We start from the raw sequence: 23392 nt of genomic DNA, 5'->3' as shown, positions 1-23392 counted from the left end.
ACTTGAAAGATGTTTTCCAAAAGCAGCAATCCAGATCCAATTTTAGCTCTGAGGACCCTTTTCCTTGCAAATATTCATGCCCCTCCAAAGGCTGAAATATGTTTATCTTATGGCCACAACATTTTGTCTGTCTATCAGAACTTTTTATCTTTGCCTATGCTATGACTAAGGCTAACAGCTTTCTTCCTCAAAATGAAGTAGTTGCCTATCCTTCCAGAACACTTGATTTCCAGAACACTTTAGCATCACTGTCCAATCTTGAATTAATTAGCATTCTGAATCTCAGGATTGCCTAGGAATGCACGTTCTTTAATACTATTATAGTTGGAAATGTCTGAAATGTTTTGGCTTAAATTTTTTGTACTTTGCACCAGAGACCACTAGATTCCAAGAGCCTATTTAATCTTTTTTTTTTCTTTTTCTTTTTTTTTTTTTTTTTTTTAATGAATGAATGAATATTACCTTCTAAATAGCAATTCTACCATAGACTTTAGTGTCATGTTATATGGCTTTCATTCTGGTCTTACAAAGTGGTAACTAACTTTCTTTGCATATTTGTATGTATTTTTATGTAGTAATTGTTTTGCATATCTCCCCTATTGCTCATTTTTGTTTCTGCAACTAGTGTCTACCATGTATACAAGAAAGTTCTTCTGTACAGTCTTATTCTTATTGCCTTTGGTCTAGTAAGTATGTGTGTCCCCAGTGAACCTCTGTCAACCACAGTGTCTGAATATAGCACTCCATGTTTTCCATTGAATTACACTAGCTGAAGATTTGCACAGTACTCAGTTTCACTTTTTGATTTTAATTAAGACTTTGGTAATAAATTAAGGAAGAAGGTAGACAAATAGCTGTCAAATTTCCGCTCTAAAACTGAAGACTTTGAATTTCATGAAAAGTTGTTATTCCCCAGCTCTTCTGATGAGGCCCGAACTGGCTCATAATCCTGCTGGTTTATTAACAGTAACTTGTGATCTAATGTCATGCTTACGCATTTTAGAGATGAAAATGGGGATCTTACCATTTTGATTAATTGGTAGTACCCCTAACACATCATCCCCCTTGAAACAAATAGTTCTATATTTTCTCAAATAAACCTGTGCAATGAAGGAAATTGTGTATAAGTGGCCCTTTACCTGCGAAGACAATCTTAATAAAATACCTGGTATTAGCTAGGACACTCATAATGATGAAGTGCAAAATGTATATGAGATCTAACATTTTCTGATGCTGCAGACAGAGAAAATGCTGCCTTTTAAATGCAAAAAAAACAAAACAAAACAAAACAAAAACACCCAGATCTTCCTTAAGCTATTCAAAAATCAATTTTGCCAGCTGTCTCTACATGCTCAAAGATTATTAGAGAACAAAAGGTATATTTTTAAGTTAATGACATCAAGTAATTGCAATTTCAGCTGTTATAGGATATGTTGTAAGCAATAGACAAACATACCTGGACACACTTTAATGATGAGATCCAATTTTTTTTTTTTCCTAGGACTTTGAATGATTCAGTTTTTTATTTTAAATATGGAAAACTGGTGCTTAGAAAATTCACATACTTCTAGTGCTACTGAAAGTATTTTCTGGTTTGGTTTTTTTGTTTGTTTGTTTTTTCCAAATGTGGTGGAAAAAAAAATCACATTCATCAATGCTTGCTCACTGTTTATGGATACCAAACCATACCAGTGGATGAGAGCATAATAAGTTAGTGGATGGTGCACTGGTGCACGTTTTTATGAGGGCAGCATCCAGGTCATCACTGGTGAAAATACATAGCTACTTATACTGGCTATGTTGAGAAATAGTGTTATATTCTTGAGAATTTTCTCTGTCAAATAATGTTCTTGTGCTCTTTGTATCTGTTGTAGTTTCCAAAGAAATAAATAAGAGGCATTACCTTTAGAGCAACCTCTGTACAACAGAGCTTTAGAAGTTTTAAGTCACAGTGTCACAGAACCATAAACCACCTTAGATTGAAAAGCACCTTAAAGATCATGATTTCATTCTTTGAATTTGTCTGGTGAATAACTTTATTTACTATGATCAGATTAACGTCAGATATGATTGCATTTAATAATGGAGACTTTGTTAACATAGATGCAGAAGACGTGATGTAGAAAAATAAGCACTTTTTTAAAATTTAAAGCCAATTTTATTATAATTATTTATATATATATAAATATATAAAAAATTTCTTGGTATTTCAAAAAGATGTTATAAATAAATATTTACATTTATTTATTATTATTATTTATTTACTTATAAATATTTATTTATAACATCTTTTTGAAACACCTACAAGAAAATTTAGTTCTTCGTATCATTGCTTAACATGTCCATGTAAGTGGTTTAATGTTAAAGAATTATGATGGAATTATACATAGAACATCATTTTTGAGAAACAGTGGATACACTTCAAATTTATTGTATTTTTGAATGTCAACATCAATTTTAAATTCTAATGTTCTGAGGAAATTTGATTTTTATACATGGTAATTTCAAGTTGTTTTACAAAATGTAGTTATTTTAGAACTGCTTTTTAATCTTTTCCTTTCTCATACATGATTTTGGTATCTTAATAAATTTCAGAAGTTATCAATTTACATCAGAATCTGAAATTCTAGATTTTATTTTGCTTTTTTTTTTTTTTTGTGCATGCATAACTATGCATATAGGCATAACTACCTATAAATTATTGCAGGCATACATTATTTCATCTCTTAGAGCATATGGGAACTGCTGAATCACAGCCTGAACCTCTGATTGATCACCTGAGGCGAGCAATGAGTCAGCCCTGGGAGCACACGTGAAGGCAATTCACCTGTGCTGCTGGAAGGGTGGAGCCTGGCTGCACCTCTCCTAGAGCCATTTAAGAGCTGACTGCCAGTGGGGAAGGATCTCCAGAAGAGATCCTTCCTTTTGGAGTTTTCCAGTGAGGCCCAGGACAAGTGTAAGTTTCCTATCTATCCTTTTTTGGTGTAATAACCTTCTTAGCCAAACTATCATGTATGTTCGTTGATTATATACGGAGTCACAGTATATTTAATTTCCTTGCTTAAATCAAGTGAATTATTTCCTAAATCATGTGAAAATTATATATTTAAGTCAACTAAATATCTTATACTCGGTCAACATTTTACTACGTGTGGGTGATAATATCAAACCAATTAACTCATTTCTTCAGCTGTTAATTAAGAGTGCATCTGATTCAAAGTGGCAATTGAAAACAAATATTCTATGAAAGGTCCCATTGCTCTGTCCTCCTGTCGTGACTTAAAATGACTAAAAAATATATAATTTATGTTAGTACAACATGGATTTTTTTTTTTTAAGTGTACGTCATTACAATAAATGGAAGAGCTAACGTATGTCTAAGCAAGCACAGACTAACAATGTGACATTGTGAGGAATATATGGGAAGTAGTGTTAGATTTGTAAGATTGAGAGCATATGCACATGCACGAAATGATAATCTATCTTATTACTAGTAATAGCAGCTATGGTGTATAGCTAGCAGATGGAAACTTAAAATCCTGTATAATGTGTTGCAGGAATCAACTAGAATGCTAGAGTGCTATAGCAAGAATTGTTTTAGTCTGATTTGAGTGAAAGAGAGAAAAAAAAAAAAAACGCAGTAAATATGACTATGGAAAGAGTGGTGTAATCATTAGGATATGCTTGGGAAGCGCTTATTGCAGAAAGGAGTGTGTATTTCTTTCTGGTTCTTGGGAATGCACATTTATCAGATGACTTTTATTGTTGTCGCTACAGTAGCAGTAAATATAGACTACTTGCAGATCTTAGATATTTTCTCCTGATAATAATCTAAGCAAGCCTTAAAAATATTTGTTATTACATTTCCAGCACTCTAAATAGGTCCTTAGTAACTAAATTCTTATTCTAATAAGAAACCTTTTCATCTATTCAAAAATCTAGCAATGCTCTTTCCCTCCTTGAGCATTCTAATTAGTAGATGAAGGAAATATGTTTAAATTCTTCAGTCATTGACTGTTGCTTGTAAAAATTTCCAAATATTATCATTATAGAATAGGGTCATAAAATCACTTAGGTTAGAAAAAATCAGATCATTGAGTCCAGCTGCTAACCTGGCACTAAGTCTACCACTAAACCGAGTCCCTAAGCACTGCATTACACGTATCCAATAGGCCCAGGTTATACAACATCAACAGCTTTGTTAGTTGGAATTCTCCATCTCACTGGAATCACATTCACCTTCAGGATTTGTGGCTTCCCTGTAATCTCGCTGTATAGTATCTTCTTGTGTTTCTACTTCAAAAATCCTCAATAACCTGATCGACAAAAAGTGCCAATAAATCATTATTAAAAATTCGCACCTATCACAGAAGAAATGACTAAATGTTTTCACAGGATATTATATATGTTTTTCAAACTAGTCTTATCTGCCTCTTCCTTCACCTGTTCATTCTTCAGTGTTTGTAGGACGTTTACTTCAGAGAACTATTGATTTTACTAGGGAAGTTTTTTTGTGATGTTCTAGCAGATTTCTCAAGTAAAGGAGGAGTGATGTGAATAATACGTATCTATATTATTGTTGATTTTTACCTGTAAAATCTGTTGAAAGTGATCTACTGACTAATCAAGTGACTTTTACTTTCTGTATTTAAATATTATTTTACAAAAACAAACAAACAACAACAAAAAAAAATAAACCACAAAAACAACATAATACAGTATAGGAAGAAAAAAGACCGAATCCTAATGACATTTCAATAGTACATCATAAAATGCAGAAAAATCATATGTTCTGAAATGCCAGCTAAATTGTAGTGGCTTTGCCAATATTATATCATGTATATATCAAGTATTCATGAAGACAATTGAATCTGACATAGTAGAGTCCTGTGAAGTGTGAAGTTGTCTTTTTAATATATTGTTTCAGTCTATTAGACATGACTATGTCAGAGGCTGTTGGTGTGATTTTTTTTTTTTTTTTTTTTTTTTTTTTTTTTTTTTTAAGGGCATCATGTGGGAGCAGGGGAGGGTATAGGTAAGTAAGGAACTAATTATCTAAAAAGATCTAAATATCTAACTAAGCAGGTCAGATAAGAAAAAGGACATATGATGGAGGAGGTCTAGGTAACTTCTAAAACAGACTCATTAATTGTTTGAAAGATCAGTTGTTCTCTGCACACTTAAGGACACCCTGACAAATATTGCCGTGATTTTTCTCATTTAGGGCAGTGACATGAATAAAATTACCAACTGTGAAAAATGAGAGACTGAGAGACAAATTCTATATTGGCATTTTGGTATTTTTTATTCCCTTTACCAAAAGATCTGAATGGCTACATTTGAGCAAAATAACATTTCAGTAACACTGGAAGTGTGTACTTTATACAAAGTTGTAATTTATGATATGTTTTAGAGAACAGCTCTGCTCCAGTGCTGACACTGAAGTGCAATTGAAAGATATTGAACTATCACAAATGTTGTTTCTTTTCTTCCAGTAGGTCTTTTAACTTCCAGGAAACATTTTGTAGGGAATAAATAAGATGTCCTAATAATATTGCCACCTAGAAACATGATGATTTTATTAACAGATTCTTCTGCCATGTTCATCTACTTTCGGTTAAATGAAATATTGTAATAAGATCTTATTTCTACTCTGATTGTAGTCACTGGCTGAATAATAGGACACAATATCAGAAAAAAAAAATTAAGACATAAGATGGAGATAACTGGAAAGAAGACTGAGAAAGCACCAGTTGTATTTATGAAATCAGACAGTTTGACTGTTGGCAAGAAGTCCTGAACCCAGTCTCATTTTAAGAGGTACTGGATTCTATGAGCTTTACTGCACATCCTACATAAGGCACGTATAAATTAACAATCCTCATAAAATTGTTACCTTTATTTTTGACATTTCTGTCATCGTGAATGAGGATTTTTATCTAAATGATGACTTGGGAATAAAAGTTATATATTTAAACTTATGAACTTTAAGGCAATCACCGTAATAGCTTTTTACTGGAACTGCATCAGAAGCAAATTGCTCCCCTGATTCCCTCTGAACTAAATCCAAGAACAAATTCATTTTCTGTTGTATTCCAAACGATCAGGCCTTCTGCAGGGTATAGTACAGTATGTGAAACTGTATTACAGGTCTTATTCTTTTTTTTTTTTTGGTAAGTGATTTAGAAAATTGATTTTTTTCCTAATTGTCTCTCCTTATCTCACACATTGTCTTAATTTCTCAAGCTGTACTGTTTTTGTTTTTTCCATACTACAGACCAAAGGATTTTGTGACCTCTAAAAAAAAAAAGCAACAATTTTCAGTCTTCTCTAATCTTCTTGGTTTTATAAGTTTTATGCAACTTTGTAAGTAATATGTTCTCTGTTAATTCTGAAACTGCTTTAAAGATAGACTTATAGATACAGCTTAACAATTTTGCTTAATTAAAAGCAGTCAAATGAAAAGTATTTATATACTTCTTAATTTGTAGAGTAGCTTTATGATTACAGCAAAAAAAAAAAAAAAAAAAACACACCCGGTGATGATTAATTAGGATGTGCAAAATTCAAGCCAGTTTATCATACTGAAAATAAATCGGGAATTGTCCTATATAACAAGGAACCAAATCCATTTCATTGAAGTATATTATAACCAGTACCAGTAATTCAAAGAAATAGATTTTTTTTTTTCATTGATACTTGCCTATGCAATATACAAAGGGATACAGCCAGACTTTTCAAACAACCTAGCTCTGACAGAATCAAGACTTCTGCTGTTACGTTTACAGCATTTTGTGCCCATTCTCCTCCCCCCTTGCCCCCCAAGCCATTTGAGACCCACCCCACTTATAACCTTTCCAGTTCAGGACTCTTGTAGGACCCAGGAATGGAAGACTGGTCAAAGAAAATTTAAAGATTTGATTTCTTATCTGCTTTCCTCTTATTTCTATTCTTTTTTTTTTTTTCTTAATTGATTTAGAATTGTGCTGCTCTATTTAGGGTTTTTTATTTATTTATTTTTAATGGGTAATTAATGATTAATGTCTTCACAAATTGAGAATCTGGATCAAAGGCTGTCTTGATATTATTTCCACTTTGTCTAAAAATGATAAATATAGATAGCTTCTGACAATTAAATTTAAAAGATTTTTGCTTTGAACTTTATTGTACATATGTAATGATTCATTACATATGTAATGACACATAAGCAAAGCTAGTTAAATTAGGTGTGAAACATACTCAGATAAAGAATTCATTTTTATATCTTATGAACATTGGGGAGGGTTAATGAAGTTCCATTTTTACTCATGGATAATAATGTCCCCTTTTAATTGGGCCAAAGTATTTAGCAGATTTTGGAAGACTAGATTTTGAACCAGGTAGAAGTGCTCATTCCAACAGTCTATTATGAAAAGCAAGCACAGAGTTTCTTAAAATAACGGAAGTATGGAATTTTGTCAGTTTTGGAGGAATTTTCAGACTGAGATTGCTAATTATAGCAAGAGTAATTTTTAAATATTTCAGTAGCTAGTAACTGTTTGTTCTTAAATATGCAATAGTTTCTTCCTGACATAAATCCTTCAACAGTGTTGTTACCAATTATATTTATTTATCAACTGTCTTGCATCCCAAAGAGGTGGTAAATCAGAGTGGAAAACTGGTAGGTTGGAGTCCCACATAAAACCTATATAACTGCAGAAGAATAAAAGCATGATCTTTTTGAATAATCCAATGAATTAAATGTCAGATCATGCATAGGCAGACAAATATATAACTCTGAAATGGCAAATAGGTGGAGGTCTTGCCTCTAAATTTATTTATTGCTCAAGGGAAGAGCTTTCAGAATGTGTCAAGGGTTTCCTTCCAGTATTTTTTCTGTCCAGAATTATTTAACCAATTTTTGCTCAATATTAGTGTAGCAAATGCATAATTTCTGTGATCATATGCACAGCATTCATTCCAGGTCATTGCTGCTGAGAATACATAATACAGGTGGCAGCAATTATGCAGTTTCAATCAGAATTATTTCTTAATATTTAATTTACATTAAAAGTAGTGTCCTATCCTGAAGATTCTGTTGTTTTCCTAGAACAAACAACTTCTTGCTTGTCTTGGATAACGAGTACTGTTTTTGGCTGGTGAGGGAAATGTATTTGTTCAATTCAAGGGAATAATGGGAACTAATTACAGTATTCAGGTATCTAAAATCTATTCAAGAAGAAGGCGGCGCTGTCTTCACAGTACTGTAGCTGAGAGGTCAAGAGGCAATGGACAGAAGTTGCTTCAAGAGCAAATCTGCTTGGATAAAAACTTTTTACTATAGGAACAACCAAACATTGGAAAAGTCTGTCCATAGATGTGGTGGAAATGTGAAAGACTCAGCAGTGGTAAGGCTCTGTGTATTGTGGCCTAGGAATGTCCTTTCAATAGATACTTTGATCAGATTACATACAAAAGTTCTCTCTAGCCCAGACAATTCTATAATTTCTAGTACCACAAAGGAAAACAAAATAGTTACTGTGTTTTATTATTATATTATTAATAATAAATATAATTATAGTTATTATACTGTCTTATAGTATTAAAAGTGTGTTAAAAATAGCGTTAAAACAGAACAAACAAAAACCACAGAACAACAAAGCACATTTCAGCTGTATTATTGATCTTTTATAAATTTACAACCTTGGTGCCCTAGCAAGAACAGGTGCCAGACCCAACTCAAATATAGTAGAAGGGCCATTTCTATACTCAGTTATTTTTACATGCATTTTATTTTGTAAGCGTAAGTACTTCTTTTCTTTTTTTTTTACCATGTTTAAGTACAAGTAGATATTTACCATTAAATTACGTATATCATGTGTAAATGTATTCAAACAATTTAACCTTCCTTTATTTTGTCTCAAATTTTTGTTCTTTTCTGAATGTCTTTCAGTTCCTCTAAATCATTTGTATATTAATGCTGTTGTCACTGTGCTTCACAAAAAAATATATGAATCTCAATAAAAAATAAAAAATAGCCATGATTTTCACTGAAGTGTTTCACTAGTTCAATACCCACTTTCTTTTATTGGAAGAGTTTTGACTTGCTAGTCCTACTTGATAAAATATTCTACTTATAAGAGGACTCACTATGAAAAGAATTAAAAAAGAGATCTTGACTAAGGAGAGAACTTGTTCGAGATAATGAGGCTTCACATATTAACATGGGTTGAAAAAGTTGGTGGAATTGAGGAGGCTCAAGTGAAAACAATTCCCTCCTTTATGACTGCCATTATTATTTTTATTTATTTTTTTTTTGGCTCTAAGAATTCTGCAAATACACAAAAGAAGTAAGAGTTTTAGGGAAATCGTTTCAGTTACTAGAATTTAGCATTAGTGTTCATATGAATTTTTTGTCTGACATAGGGCAATTCAAAGATATTGGTTATTCCCAATACAGTTACAATTTTAAAGTAAATAAATCTGAATAGGGCAGAATTCCTGTTGAACTGATTAAGAACAATATTTTCATTTCAGTGTTATAGGAAACCTGGGACTGTATATGTACTGCTATAATTGCATAATTTTACAAATGAAAATCATTAGAACCAGAAATTTTGGGGTTTTTGGGGTCAATGTTTTCTGATGGAAGCACATAAAAAGCAATTTTTGCAAACCATTTTGGCAACTTCAGTAATTATATAAGTTACCATTGTAGTTGATGGGGGAAAAAAAAAGGTAAAAATTTTACAGTTATTGCCTCTAGAAATGGTGCCGGTGTAGTTACTGTTATACCAGTCTTTTGTATTTTGGAGCATTCTAAGCCATTTGCAATCTGTTTCGTTATGTGTACTTAACTTTCTGAGAAGAAATAAGAGAGAGTAGCCTAGCCTGTGGTGTTTTATTTGGTATTTATTTGCTTACACTTGGTGTGTTAGGGAGGGAATATAATTTCAGTTATTCCCCAGAAACATGGATCAAGCACTGTTGTCAGCACATATTCTATCTTTAAAAATACTGTGTTTTTTCCTATGTCTGTAGAAAGTATGAAAAAGGGGCTTCTGCTGAAGTTGGTACACCAGTGTCTCATGGCTTTCAAGTTATTTTTACTTTTGTTCAGACCTGATGTGCAGATATCTTTAATTGACTACACCTAGACTAACTTGCATAACTAATGTTGCTCATGAGGGAGAAATTGAACAGTGTTCAAAATATGGCCATCCTAAGTGGTAGGCGAATTCCTATCTGTAGCTGGAGATTTCCTGTCTGAACCTTATTAATATTGTAATCTCATTATTTTAAAGACTCCCAGGCATCTAGAAGAAAGGAAAATAATATTTTTATGAACAGAAAGTCTTCCATGTTGAAGCATCTTTAAATACTTTTTAAATAGGGGGCCTTGTTTTTGGAATAACCTATGTATTAAAGTCATTATAGACTGTCATGTGAAAGTGCAAGTCTCTGGAAGACAAGATGTCAGATGTTGACACACTAAGTTTGAATAGGACACTAGGTTAAGAGCGAACACCAATATTAAAAATAATGCTATGGAAGAACTAATGTTAAATTATTCAATATAATCCCTAGGATTTAAAAGCTGAATGTGAAAGTGAATTTAAATCCTTCACAGCACCTGGTTAATCACTTTTTTTTTTTTTCCTGGGATTCTGTCTTTTTTTTTTTTTTTTAATTCTTTTTCTTTCACTGCATGAAAGATACATGTAATGAGTTTTGCTGATGTCTGGACAATCTGATATCTGATTATGTACTTATATGACCTTTGTTATGAATTGCTGCACATACATTACTGTGTTAGTACCGACTTTTGCAGAGTCACTTCTTCATAATGGTGGTAAGACTGACAGGTTAATTTTATATACCTTGTAAATCTTTTAAATTCACTAGCTATATTTCTATTTTACTTTTTTTTTTTACTGATTTTTTTTTTTCTTATTTAAAGGAATATCAGTATCTGAAATGTCCAAACTTGAAGTTTATGCCCTAGGATTCTTAGGATAAATGTTGTCATGTATCGGATCAAGGCATGTGCCTCTGATCTAGTTTCACAGCAAGAGTAAATTTGTGAACAAAAAGAAACATTACTATGTTACAGATATCCTAAAAAGTAATCTTGAATTGAACTCAGTATTTGTTGGAAATGCCAATTAAAGTTAAAATGTTACTCTCTAGGTAGATCTGTAATGTGTTATTTGCATAAATACATGTTGCAGCGTAATGATTCAGTTATTATTCTTACTCAATACATAATTTCAAGAAAGAAAAGGTAGCTTTAATTTCCATGATTTCTAAGATCTTTTGCAGCTGGTTGTTTTTTGACCAGAAAATCCTAATCAGGCAAGATGTGGGGATGTTGATTCAGGTAAGGTTGTATGAGTAAAGATTTCAGCATCAGCTTGGTAAGAAGTAAAGGAAAGAGAATGATAAGTGAATATTTAGAATTTTAAAACTACTGATTAAAGTATTCAACTATGGAGTTTAATTTTTTTTTTTAAGAAACTCATGAAAGGAAATTGCAAAATTTTCATACATGTGAGAATATCATTCATGTTGCAGTGAACATTGTATTTTTTTCTTCAGCTGAAATTTTCTGAGATCAAATGATTTTAAGGTGAAGGAAATATATCTTAAAATTGAAATCTTGATACATATATTGCTGTCCTTTTCTATTTTTATTTTTTACTTTAGAATAGAAATATCAACATATAAAAGGAATGAATGATTTTTAGAATGTGAAATAATAGTAAATGTCAAATTAATGCTTTTTAATTCTGAAGTCAAGAAAACAACATCCCTGCAATAGTGAAAGCATTTTAATTTAGTTCATAGATTACACATGAAAAGAAATAAATTCAACATTCTATTTTACAGAAATACTAAATGTTAACATAGTAAAATTTCCATGTGCTGAATATACTACAGCCTTATGATATAATATGGTAATTAATGCTATAGCCTTAGTACCTAGTAGCTGAAAACACTGCACCAAATTCATTGTTAAGAATAAGTGGTAGATTACCTGGAAGGCCAATCTGAAATATCTGAGTTTTCCATTAAAAGGCTTTTAATCAGTATGATATAGAATATATCAACTTTTTATTGGACTAAATTCAAATTAAAGAAAATGCTTGGTTGTTAATGGTTTGCGGGCTGGTCAGGGCAGAGGGATTTTGCAAAATCCAAGCCTCTGGAAAAGGGAAACAGGGGACTCCAAAATAATTAAAAACAGCAGCAACAAACTGAGGAGAAACAAACTAATTTACTAAATATGGTATTGGAATGCAAAGTAACACACTATAATACAATATAATTAGAATTGAGGCTAATAAATCAAATACAATGAGAGTGTCCGAATGGTGGATAGGCCTCACCATAATGCTGAGGTGAGATGCTCAGTCTGGTTGAGCAGCAGGGAGGAGAGCCTGATGAAGAAGAGCGCATTCAGGTGACCTTGCCAGTGGTTATATCTTCTCTTTGACTGCAAAGCCCCCTGGGGCTTCTTCTCTTCTGGGCAGGTGCCCAGAACTGGAGCATTAACAGCTGAATTCCCAGTGCACTACACGATGTTATGATGTGGAATACCAATAACCAGAAATCATAAAACCATGATATTGGTATTAGCCACTAAAAAAATTTCTCTTTCTTGAAATTTCTGAAATTGTCTGGGTGCAGCTGTTGATTATTCTAAAAGGGATACATTTGTATTAACTGAGATAGCAATGTTTTTTACGTGTAAAAATATTGTTTTAGTATAAGAAAGATGTAGGAGTGAGATGTTAAGGAAAGGAAGCAAAAAAATGAAAGCAGGTTTACTGAACTTTTAAATAGTTCTACCATTACTTACACATTAATCTAGTTCTTTGTGTCTTTTTACTGCCTGTCTCTTCTCAGGTCAGAGGTTAGAAAGAATATTGCTTGAAGGAAAAGGGGTTTGAAAAAATATGCTCATCAACTGTAAATCTTCTTGAATAGCTATGTTTTTCTTGAATCAAAAAGAAAGGTAAAAGCTGTTTTGAAGTCCTTGCTGAACCAAAATCAGAAATCAGCTGAACATAACATACACATATGTCCTGTTACTGATTCAACTAAAAACTGACATCTCCTGGCAGGATATGAATCAGCATGAAGCCTCTGCATTTGCTGAAGCCTGCGGAGCAGCCTCATGTTACGCTTGCTTTTTCATCCTGAACATCATTCTCTCTCTTTCACTGTCAGCTTTGTCATCATACATAGTATGAGCCTTTTCTTTCTTCACCTCAACCTGATATTGTGATGTATTTTGTCTAAGATCTTTAGGTAAAATATTCCTGTTGAGTTCTTACTCTTCTGTAGTGGACAGCTATGTTTGTTCCTGTCAGAAGATTCCGTAAGATTCCTATTTATATAAGGTCTTTCCTAGCTTCACAATGGGGAGCATCCCAATATATGTGTATGTATTTTACCACATTCATATAGTAAAGAAAGTGCAGTGTGAAAAGAAATCTCCTCTGCTCCCATTGTTGATCATTATTATGGCACTAGTAGGCACATAGCACTGCAGTTCATCTTTTACATTACTAACTCCCTGTGCTGAATTTGATAAACCATAGAGGGGTTGAAACATTCTGAGAAAAAAGTGACTGCATTCCAGCACTGGTGTTTCACATACTTTTTGATGTGGCAAAACCCCAAAAGGGGCTTAACAAAGCAATTAATATTAATGTTACTGACACAAAATAGGACTTGCTCAGACTTGTTTCAGTCAGAACAAAGAGTACACAAAACTGACATGCAAAGCTGTATCAATTCAAACATTTGAAATAAATGCCTAAAACTCACTGCAGATGAGGATGCATTCTGTCTGGGAAATGCACTTTGAATGGAAGTCAACTGTTTGTACTGTTAGTGAGCCAGCTGTGCATCTGCTATAGATTGCCTAGAGTATACCTGAAAATTTATATTAATCAGTTGTGTGAAAAGGGCAGAGAAGTTTAGTAGAGAAGAAATTGTCCTCAGATATCAGAGGGGCTGGCAGCAGCCACACTTAGATTCTGAGTGATGCCCAATTTGGAGCTATAGTTGTATTCAGTATATAAACTACCGTAATTATAGATTCACAAATAGCATTCTGCCCAATTAGTCTAATTGCTTTGAATGGGCACTCATGACCAATATTAAGGAATGTGGCTGCAGCCAGTGAAAACTCTCTTCGCTAGATTAGCACAGTTTATCAAAGCAACACATTACAGATTATTTTGGATTGCTGATCATAAATACGTTGTCTGTAAAGTATGTGGACTTAACCAAGAATGTGAGTAATATGGCCAACCACAAACCATTAAATCATGAAATAATTCTATAGAGATTTCTAAGTTTTCTGGGGGAAGCACTAGGTATTACCAAGTGTGTGAATCTCACCCAGTAGACACCCCTATGGGGGAAGAAAAGAGGCACAGCCCATCAACTAGTCCCAGAAGCCAGTGCTGTTTTCCCAATTTGTCTTTGATTGTATCTTCCCCAAAATTTCTTCTTTATTAGGCTATTTTTATGCTATTGCCTTACTCTCAGGTGGAGCTTGAGTGACCCCAGTACAATATATATTTGTTGTGCAAAGTTTACTCAGAGAACAAGTTTTTGACAGAAAACTGCTGTCTCAGGACTGCCTCAGAAAAGCAAGGTATGTTATCAATTCTGATAGTATCTTCAAGTCCCCATCCCTGTAGGTTAATCACAGAATTTGGCATGTCCACCCCCAACCAGCTCCAGTCTTTATACTGGTTTGTTTGTTTTTACTTAGAGACAGCATACTAGGCTCCCCTGGTGTTTGCTAAGATAACAAATCATGTAAGTTGCTTAGGGAACTATAATTAAATAGATATCTACTGCATTCCATCATAGAGGTTTACCTTCTCTTGAGAGATGAATGTTTCCATAAGTCACCTCCAGTAAATAGACTCATAATGCACACTGAGACTATAGTCACTGAAGCTTCACTATATTTAAAAGGAATTGGAGAGCTTACATGCAGTCTTCTTAGGAACTCAGATGGCTTTTGCACTGCTTACTATTTATGAAGTAAGAAGATGGATACAGTTATAATATTTGGCAAGACTGTGTTATCAGTCCTGAACAAGGCCTTAGGCATAACTGTCAAGCCAAAGGAGGAGGTTGCAGGCAGTGGAGAGCATACTGTTATATCACCCAGAGGTGATGCAGTTATCTAATGCTCTCTTGAAACCCAAAGAAACGTATCAGAATTATTTAACAGGATTCACTAATTTCGAATCCATTAGATAGACTACTTAAACTTGTATTTTCTGAGGTTTTCAGGTAACATGTATGTTTTGAGCAGTTAGTTCTTCAGACTAGATTTTCACTGTAGAACAAGCTTGGACAGATAGTTCCCTAAATTCTATCTATCTGGGAAAGTTTTAAAAAGACATTGATAAAACTAGCCTTCTTGGTCAAGAAATGTCGCCTAGAGAAAAATGCTCAGGACTATGTCCACACATTTTCAAAGGTCTCCAAGGAAGGAGACTCCACAACCTCCTTGGGCAAACAGTTCCAGTACTCATTCACAGAGTAAAAAGTCAAGATCAAACAAAGATAATAACTGATATTATTGTGACAAAAGCATACAAAATACAGTGGCTTCTAATTTCTTTTTAAGAAAAATGAGAAATGAAGCGTTCACCAAGTAATTCAATTATAGAGGCAGGATTTCATTGAATTTAATTTGATAGAGAAGTAGTAACTGTCAATTTCACAAGTGTCATTTTAAGAACTTTTAACCAATTCTAATACAGTAATCTCATTTCTGTACAGAACATACTGTACTAACAGTTGGTGAGTGATCCTTTTGGACATACAATTCACTTGGCATGACTAACTTCAGAAAGTTACTATATTTATATGTAATTCTACAGGATAAATCAGTAAAAAGTTCAGCAAAGCTGATGTTTTCACTTTTTTTTTTTTTTTTTTTTTGCTGGAGTTTAGAGTAATTCCTATATTCTCTCTCTCAAACATATTTCAAAGATTCAGGCTTGGAGAGGACCTCCAAGATCATACAGTTCTACTGTCTGCCTATCACTAATACTACCCACTAAACCATGTTCCTTAGTACAACATGTAAATATTTCTTGAATGTCTCCAGCAGCAATGACTTCACCATCTCCCTGGGCAGCCCATTCTAGTGCATGACCACTCTTTCTGAGAAGTTTTTCCCAACAACTAACCTGAACTTCCCCTGGTATGATGTAAGGCCATTCTCTGTAGTCTATTGCTTGTTACATGAAAGAAGAGGCCAAATCCCACCTTGCCACAGCCTCCTTTCAAGTAGTTGTAGAGAGTTATAAGATCTCCTCTGGTCTTTCTCTTCTCCAAGCTACTTAATCCCAGTTCCCTCAGCAGTTCCTCATGAGACTTGTGCTCTTGAACCCTCACCAGCTTCTCTGTCATTCTCTGAACATGCTCCAGGGCCTCACTGTCTGTCTTGTAGTGAGGAGCCCAAAACTGAATGCAGTGCTTGGAGTCTGGCTTTACCAGTGCTGAGTTTAGAGAGGTGGTCATTTCCTTGCTCCTGCTGACTATGCCACTTCTGGTATAAGCCAGCATACCATTTGCCTTCTTAGCTGTGTGGGTACACTTGTGGCTCATGGTCAGCCAAGTGTCAAGCAACACCCCCAGGTCTGTTTTTTCTGTATAGTCCTCCTGCCACTCTGCCCAAAGCCTGTAATATTTCCTGTGGTTGCTATGGATAAAGTGCCAGACCTGGCATCTGGTCTCGTTGAACTTTGTCCCACTGGCCTGAACCCAGCAAACTTACTGTGGGTACACTAAATGCTCTCATCCAGGTCATCAATAAAAAAATTGAACAGGATGGAACCCAATACTGACAGCTGGGAAGTGCCACTCATAACTAGGTGGATTTAACTCCATTTACCACCACTCTGGGCCCAGCCATCCAGTCCTTTACCTAGCAAAGACTGCATCCATCTAAGCCATAGGCTACCAGTTTCCCTAGGATAATATTGAGGGAGACAGTACTAAAGAATTTGCTGAAATCTAGGTGAAGTATGTTTACAGTCTTTCCCTTATCCAGCAAGTGGGTCACTTGATCATAGAAAGAGTTCATGTTGGTTAAGCAGAATCTGCCTTTCATGAATACATGCTGGCTAGGCCTGATCCTCTCCAGCTGTCCTGCACACACTGTATGATCTTTCTCAAGATTTGCTCCATAACATTTTCTGGCACCAAGTCATGCTGATAGGCTTGAAGTTTCTCAGATCCTCCTTACAGTTCTTTCAAGTGTTTTTTTGAGTTTCTTTCAGTTTCTCTGGTTTCCAATTGATTTCATCATTAAAAAAATCTCTGTACAGTGTTTCTAGTAGCAAATGTACTGTTTTTGGCTAAAGCTTTTGAACACTCAAATTTATCACTAGATATTAGTTTTCTTTTTGCCAGTGGTTTAATTTAAACTCTCAAATGGCTCATTAGCCTAAGTATCTTATAAAAATATTCCACATAAACAAAGGGAACATTTTCTAATGACATTGCATCAGTGTTCTTGACAAATTATCATTCTACTAAATCTTGTCTTTTAGAGATGTATATAAAGGGGACTGTGAATTTAGGTTTCTATTTCTCTCACAGAATTACAAAAGCTAGTCACTTTCACCATTTCTAATTCTTTCTTAAGAATACGTCTGGATGTATTTGTTCTCCGAATATACCAACAAACGTCTGGACATGAACAAGATAAGGGACAGAAGCTAGAATTATGAAACAATATCATTTCAACGTCACCATTGCACTCAGTTGAAATATATTAAAATTTAGTATCTACTAGTATATTTACTATTTGACTCTAGTCAGTTTTTTACAAGTGAGAATTACATTACAGATACAGGTCGTCTCCACCTGGTCAGAGACCTGGAATTTGGTCTTCAAAGCCTGCAATACATATAGTTTGTTTGTGAACAGTATATTTTGTCTTTTTTTTTTTTTTAAGTAAAGTGTAAACAAGGAATTTTTATTGATTTTTTTTTTAAGGGTTAGCATTTTTAGTGTGTTGAACTGTATCAGAGATTAATTCAGTAATTCAAAGTCTTTAGCTTGAAAAATTGGCAAATAAGTCTGTAAAGGTTAGAATATACCCTTGTAACAGTCTAGTGATTACAGTTACGAAGTAGAAAATAGAAGAAAGCATATTAAATAAACCCAAAACTACTCAGCTACAAAGTATTTTTTCAGTATATTCTTAAAATAATGGATATTGCACTATGATGATTCCTCTCTGCCTTCAAATCATTTTTTTTAGGAGCTACTTTTGTTCCCCCCTCACCACTCCTAAAATAACTTGTGAGCAAAGCCGTGAAACAGAAGATGGTATTGAAATAGCTGGGTGATAATTTATTAGCTGGAAGATTGAATCAGATTGAATCTGATCTGCATGAGTACAATTTCACTTCTGTTTTCTCCCCAAATTTTCTATATTCATGTTTTCTCAGGGCAGATCAAACCAGTACAGTTTCACTAGAATTGTGTGTAATTTACAGTAATGCATAATAAAACTACAAACAGTATAGACAGGTTGAACGAACGCTGAAACATGAATACATGTCCCCACTGAAAGACAAAATTTACTGAGACTGTTTTTTCTCATCTTCATATGCTGCAATACAGCCACTTAATAATTGATAAAAACTTTGCATCATAAGAAATTCATATTCATTCATTTGATCGTATTATATAAATATTATTTGATTTATATTATTGTGCTTACAAGAAAGCTAACATATCTATTGAGATATGTAATTAATAATAAAGCTATTACTACTTTCGATTTAATTTTATTTCGATGACAAATCCAATCTCATTCACTCTGATTTTTTATTTTTCTGAAAACAAAAGAATTTTTCAGGATTGCGATTTAATTTTTTTAGCTTCTGCTGAATACCATTTCTCGTGTTACCTACATTTCTGAGTATCTGAGTAATACAATTCTGCTCCATGAAATCGCTGTCACAAATATTTTGGACTCAATTTCAGCAACAAAGCTCTAATTTTCATAAAATAACCAGTGGAATTCTTAACCCCTTGTCGTCTTCTCAGATATATATTTGTTGGTTTGGGTTTGTGGTGGGTTTTTTGTTTTGTTTGTTCTTTTTTTTTTTTTTTTTTGTCCTAGAATCCACTCCACGCTATTTAGTCTTATTACATAGACTTGTTCCGTTCCTCAGAGAATTCAGAAAAATTATTCTGTGTTGGTAACAATTAATGTGCTATAAATGCTGTGGGAAGGACCCATAGGGAATATTATCTATTTGCATTAAAATTCCTGTCAGAATATTAAGAATTAAAATAAAAAAAATCCTCATGCAGGTGTGCTAGTTGTAAACTTCGCATGAGTACCCAATATAGGAGTACCAACCTTCAAACTCACTATACTTAGGGCACAGTGGAAGAATAAAGCTGCTCCTAGCCATAGTTGCAAGAGTTTACTCTGTGGATGAATTTAAAAAAATCTTCCAATTGTATAACACCAGTAACCCTGCATATTTTGTAAGAAATTAATGAGCAGCTTTGCCTCAAGCAACTAACTCTCCCAAGTGGTGATTGGTTCATTAATCTCCAGGATATGCCCTGGGCAGTATTTCTTACTGTATAAGTATTTTTAACTGACATCAGGAGCAAAAAATGTCTCACTTTATAGGGTTAATATAATTGATAGTATTGATAATCTATTGTTGCTTAAAACAAGTGTGTACTTGTATATAATCCTAATGCTCTTTCACAGTATTTCCATACAGGAAAAAAAAAAAAAAAGACTACATTAAAAAATAGAAAATATTTAAAATATATAATAGTGCTGCTAACCCTTATTTTACACCTTTAGAACAATCAGTATGAGCAAAGTCCTGGTGATACTGGTGATAAAAGTGAGGTTTAGTCAAATACAGTTTCATTTGAAAAATAATTGTTGTACAAACATAAGTGGTTCTCTCACCAATGACTTATCTGCAGAACCAACATTATACTGTTTTGGTTTTTTTTTTTCAGAACATAAGAGTAATTTCTAAGAAGTACTATACTTTTAAGCTGTCTCTACTCTCATTGTTGCCTCTTGGCATATATGTCCCATTTAATGCTATTTAAAAGAAAAATCCCAATGAGAAGCTTCCAGGAGGACCTGTTGGACTATATGGATCATACCTATTCAGAATTTCTCAGCTCAGAGAAGAACTGATAAACAATTAATACAGTTTCCATATCTACTTTACATGCAGAAATGTGACATTCAGGACATACATTCTATATGTCTTCCTATGGTATTTTTCTGTTGTAAGTTCTTTTGAATTCACTGATAGATACAGTTTTAATATTCTATACTGTAAAATGCCCTCTGTATAATAATCTACCATGGATTTGGGTTTAAAGCATTGAGGTGAAGAGCTTTGCCTCTTTCTAGTTCCATGGAGAATGTTTTTACTCCTAGAGATTCCTTGTTCAAATTCATTTTGTTTGCCAAGGGACAGCTATTGTGTGTGAGCAGACTATCTTTCTGACCAGATTCAGATAAGTAAGAGACATCTCAGACGATATTGGATTTGAGGCATGGCAGTAATCATACTAGTGGGAATTTGGTCATGAAACTGTAAGAAAATAATTTATATGAAATATTCACCGTGTCTCATTTGAGGGTCTGCAAAATATGCAGAATTTATTTCAATCTTATTTCTGTACAATTATTCCATATGCTTCAAATCAGCAACAGATCTTTGCTTCTACCCCATGCTGATTATCTGTCTCTGCACTTGTTTTCTCCTTGGATTGCAAAACTTGTTTGATTGTTGGCCTATTAATCCAGCCATTTTTAAAGCTTGAAACTTCTGAACTTCTGCCAAGTTTAAGCTCTATTCTCTTGATGCTTTTTGCCAGCAGAAGAAAGAAAAGCCCTAATCTCTGCTCTCAAAGCTGGATTGAGAATGTGGGTTGTCAGAAATTAAAGATGACAAGCCAGAGGGGAGTTTTCTCTGAACAGTCCTGCTGAAACGAATGGTATAAGCATCAAAAGATGAATCATTCTGTTCTCTCATTTAATAAATTGAGAAAATTCATAATATAAATAGTATGGTATACAATATAAACTGATCACATCCTCCTGTGACTTGAATTTTGTGCTGTATTTAAATTTAAAATCAGCAACTCATAAGGAAAAATACATCATATAATTCTGTCTATATGTATAAACTATTGTAGCAGACAATGAAAAACACTTCATCTGTGGTATGCCTGGAACTGTCTCAAACACTTGGAAGAGAAGACCATTGTCAAATCACAGGACCAGAGAATCATGGAATGGGCAGGGTTGGAAGGGACCTCAATCATGAATCTCCAACCCTCCTGCCACATGCAGAGCCACCAACCTCCACATTTAATACTAGACCAGGCTGCCCAGGGCCCCATCCAATCTGGCCTTGAACACCTCTAGGGGTGGGGCATCTGTGACCTCTCTGGGCAGCCTGTTCCAGCACCTCACCACTCTCTTGGTAAAGAACTTCCCCCTGACATCCAACCTAAATCTTTCCTCCCTCAAATTCAAATCATTTTCCCTTGTCCTGCTGTTATCTACCCTTTCAAAGAGTTGATTCCCCTCCTGTTTGTAGGCTCCCTTTAGGTACTGGAAGGCTGCAATAAGGTCACCCTGCAGCCTGCTTTCCTCCAAGCCCAGCTTCCTTAGCCTCTCTTCATAGGGGGATGCTCCAGCCCTCTAATCATCTTCATGGCTCTCCTCTGGACCCTCACCAACGCCTCTCTGTCTTTCTTTTACTGAGGGCTCCAGACCTGAACAGAGTACTCCAGATGGGGCCTCACAAGAGCAGACAGGGACAATCATCTCCCTGTCCCTGCTGGCCACTCCTCTTCTGATGGAGCCCAGGATACCATTTGCATTCTGAGCTGCAAGAGCACACTGCTGGCTCTTGTTAAGCTTTTTGTCTATCAAGACCCCCAGGTCCTTCTCCACAGGACTACTGCTGAATGGAATACATTGTTCTAAAAGGATACAAAAACAGAACATAGGCAGAAAACAGAATCTGGCTGAAAACTGACATTTTTTAACTTTGTACTTTTTCAATAACTACTGTTTAACAGTAAATTGCCATGAATCACAGTGCTGCTGATTCGCTTGTGAGAAATTTGGAGACATTTCTTTCTTTTTTCAGACAATGTGCAATTTTATTTTTTTTTATTGTGAACCATTAAGCAAAATTCTCAGAATCCACAGTGTGGAGGCTGATAAGAGCAAATTCACCTGTCAATTATTCTAGAATATATCCAGAGTAATTTCAGTATAACTTAAAGCAGAAAATAGTCTTGAAATCCCATGGCTGTGAGTAGCATTTTTTTTTTTTTATTTTTTGAGTGGTTGAATAGGTTTTACAAATATCCCTGAATATTCTGAAAGTGCTAGTTTTAGAAACAGTTTTCAGATGACCATTAGAAGTCACTACCAACAAAAACAGTATGAATTGTGATGAATTATAACACATTACATAATGATAAATGGTCCTATAAATGAAACCACACACTATCAAGTATTATAATAGAATAAATGAAATCAGAGTGCTTGTATGGGTTCATTTTATTTCCTTGAACCTAACAAAGAGTTGCTATTATCTTCCCTGACAGAAACTGTTGATGAGAAAAGGTTTGCATTTTCTTGTGCTGAGCTACACAGACAAATTTGAATGCCAACATATGTATTTTTTAGAGAGATGGAGCATCATGTTGCTTTTCTTGTGAGTGGCTCAAGGCTGTGACTAGAGACCACAGAATATACCCTCAGTTGGAGAATTCAAAGGCACATAGTCTGAAATGAAGCTTCAGTTCAAGCAGTAAGCTTTTATTCATAGAAAAGTAACAGTCACTTTAGAGTGAGAAAAGAGTAAAGAAAAATGTTAAGAACAGAAAAATCAAATAAACAATAACATATTATTTTTTCCTTACACACTTAAATAAACAAATTGCTACAGAAGTGTATTGGTTCTAGGAAGAAGCCTGTTAAACCCCTTTATTAGTGAGTGGCATTTTAAATGCTGCAGGATCTCAATAATAGTGCAACTGGAAAAGGTTGCTATTGAAAACTTTCTACATTCATTTTATTTCTTTCTGGAATCAGAACAGATGCACTGTCTGAATTCTATATTTTTAAATGTTCTTAGAAGAAGCATGCAGCAATATCAGCATAGAGGGTTGTTTACCCTTGTGGAAAAAAAAAGTTAGTGATCATAGAAGACGTATTCTGGTGCATGTTAAGTAAGCTCTAATGCCTCACATTACTGATTGTGCTTTTTATACATATTTTGATATTTCACAATGAATTATGTCAAATTTTCTACATGACCTCACT

The 23392-nt window shown here is 34.2% G+C and overlaps 1 long non-coding RNA gene across 1 annotated transcript; it reads left to right on the top strand.

Moving 5' to 3' along the window:
• The first annotated feature begins 2912 nt into the window (after positions 1–2912).
• Positions 2913–8770, top strand: LOC125692597 (uncharacterized). Its single transcript, XR_007376775.1, has 4 exons — positions 2913–2956; positions 5006–5035; positions 5664–5820; positions 8191–8770. It is a non-coding gene; the product is annotated as an uncharacterized LOC125692597 (long non-coding RNA).
• Positions 8771–23392: the final 14622 nt, after the last annotated feature.

This window comes from Lagopus muta, chromosome 4 (genome assembly GCF_023343835.1).
Source record: "Lagopus muta isolate bLagMut1 chromosome 4, bLagMut1 primary, whole genome shotgun sequence".
Classification (NCBI taxonomy): domain Eukaryota; kingdom Metazoa; phylum Chordata; class Aves; order Galliformes; family Phasianidae; genus Lagopus; species Lagopus muta.
This window is presented reverse-complemented; position numbering and strand designations above follow the sequence as displayed.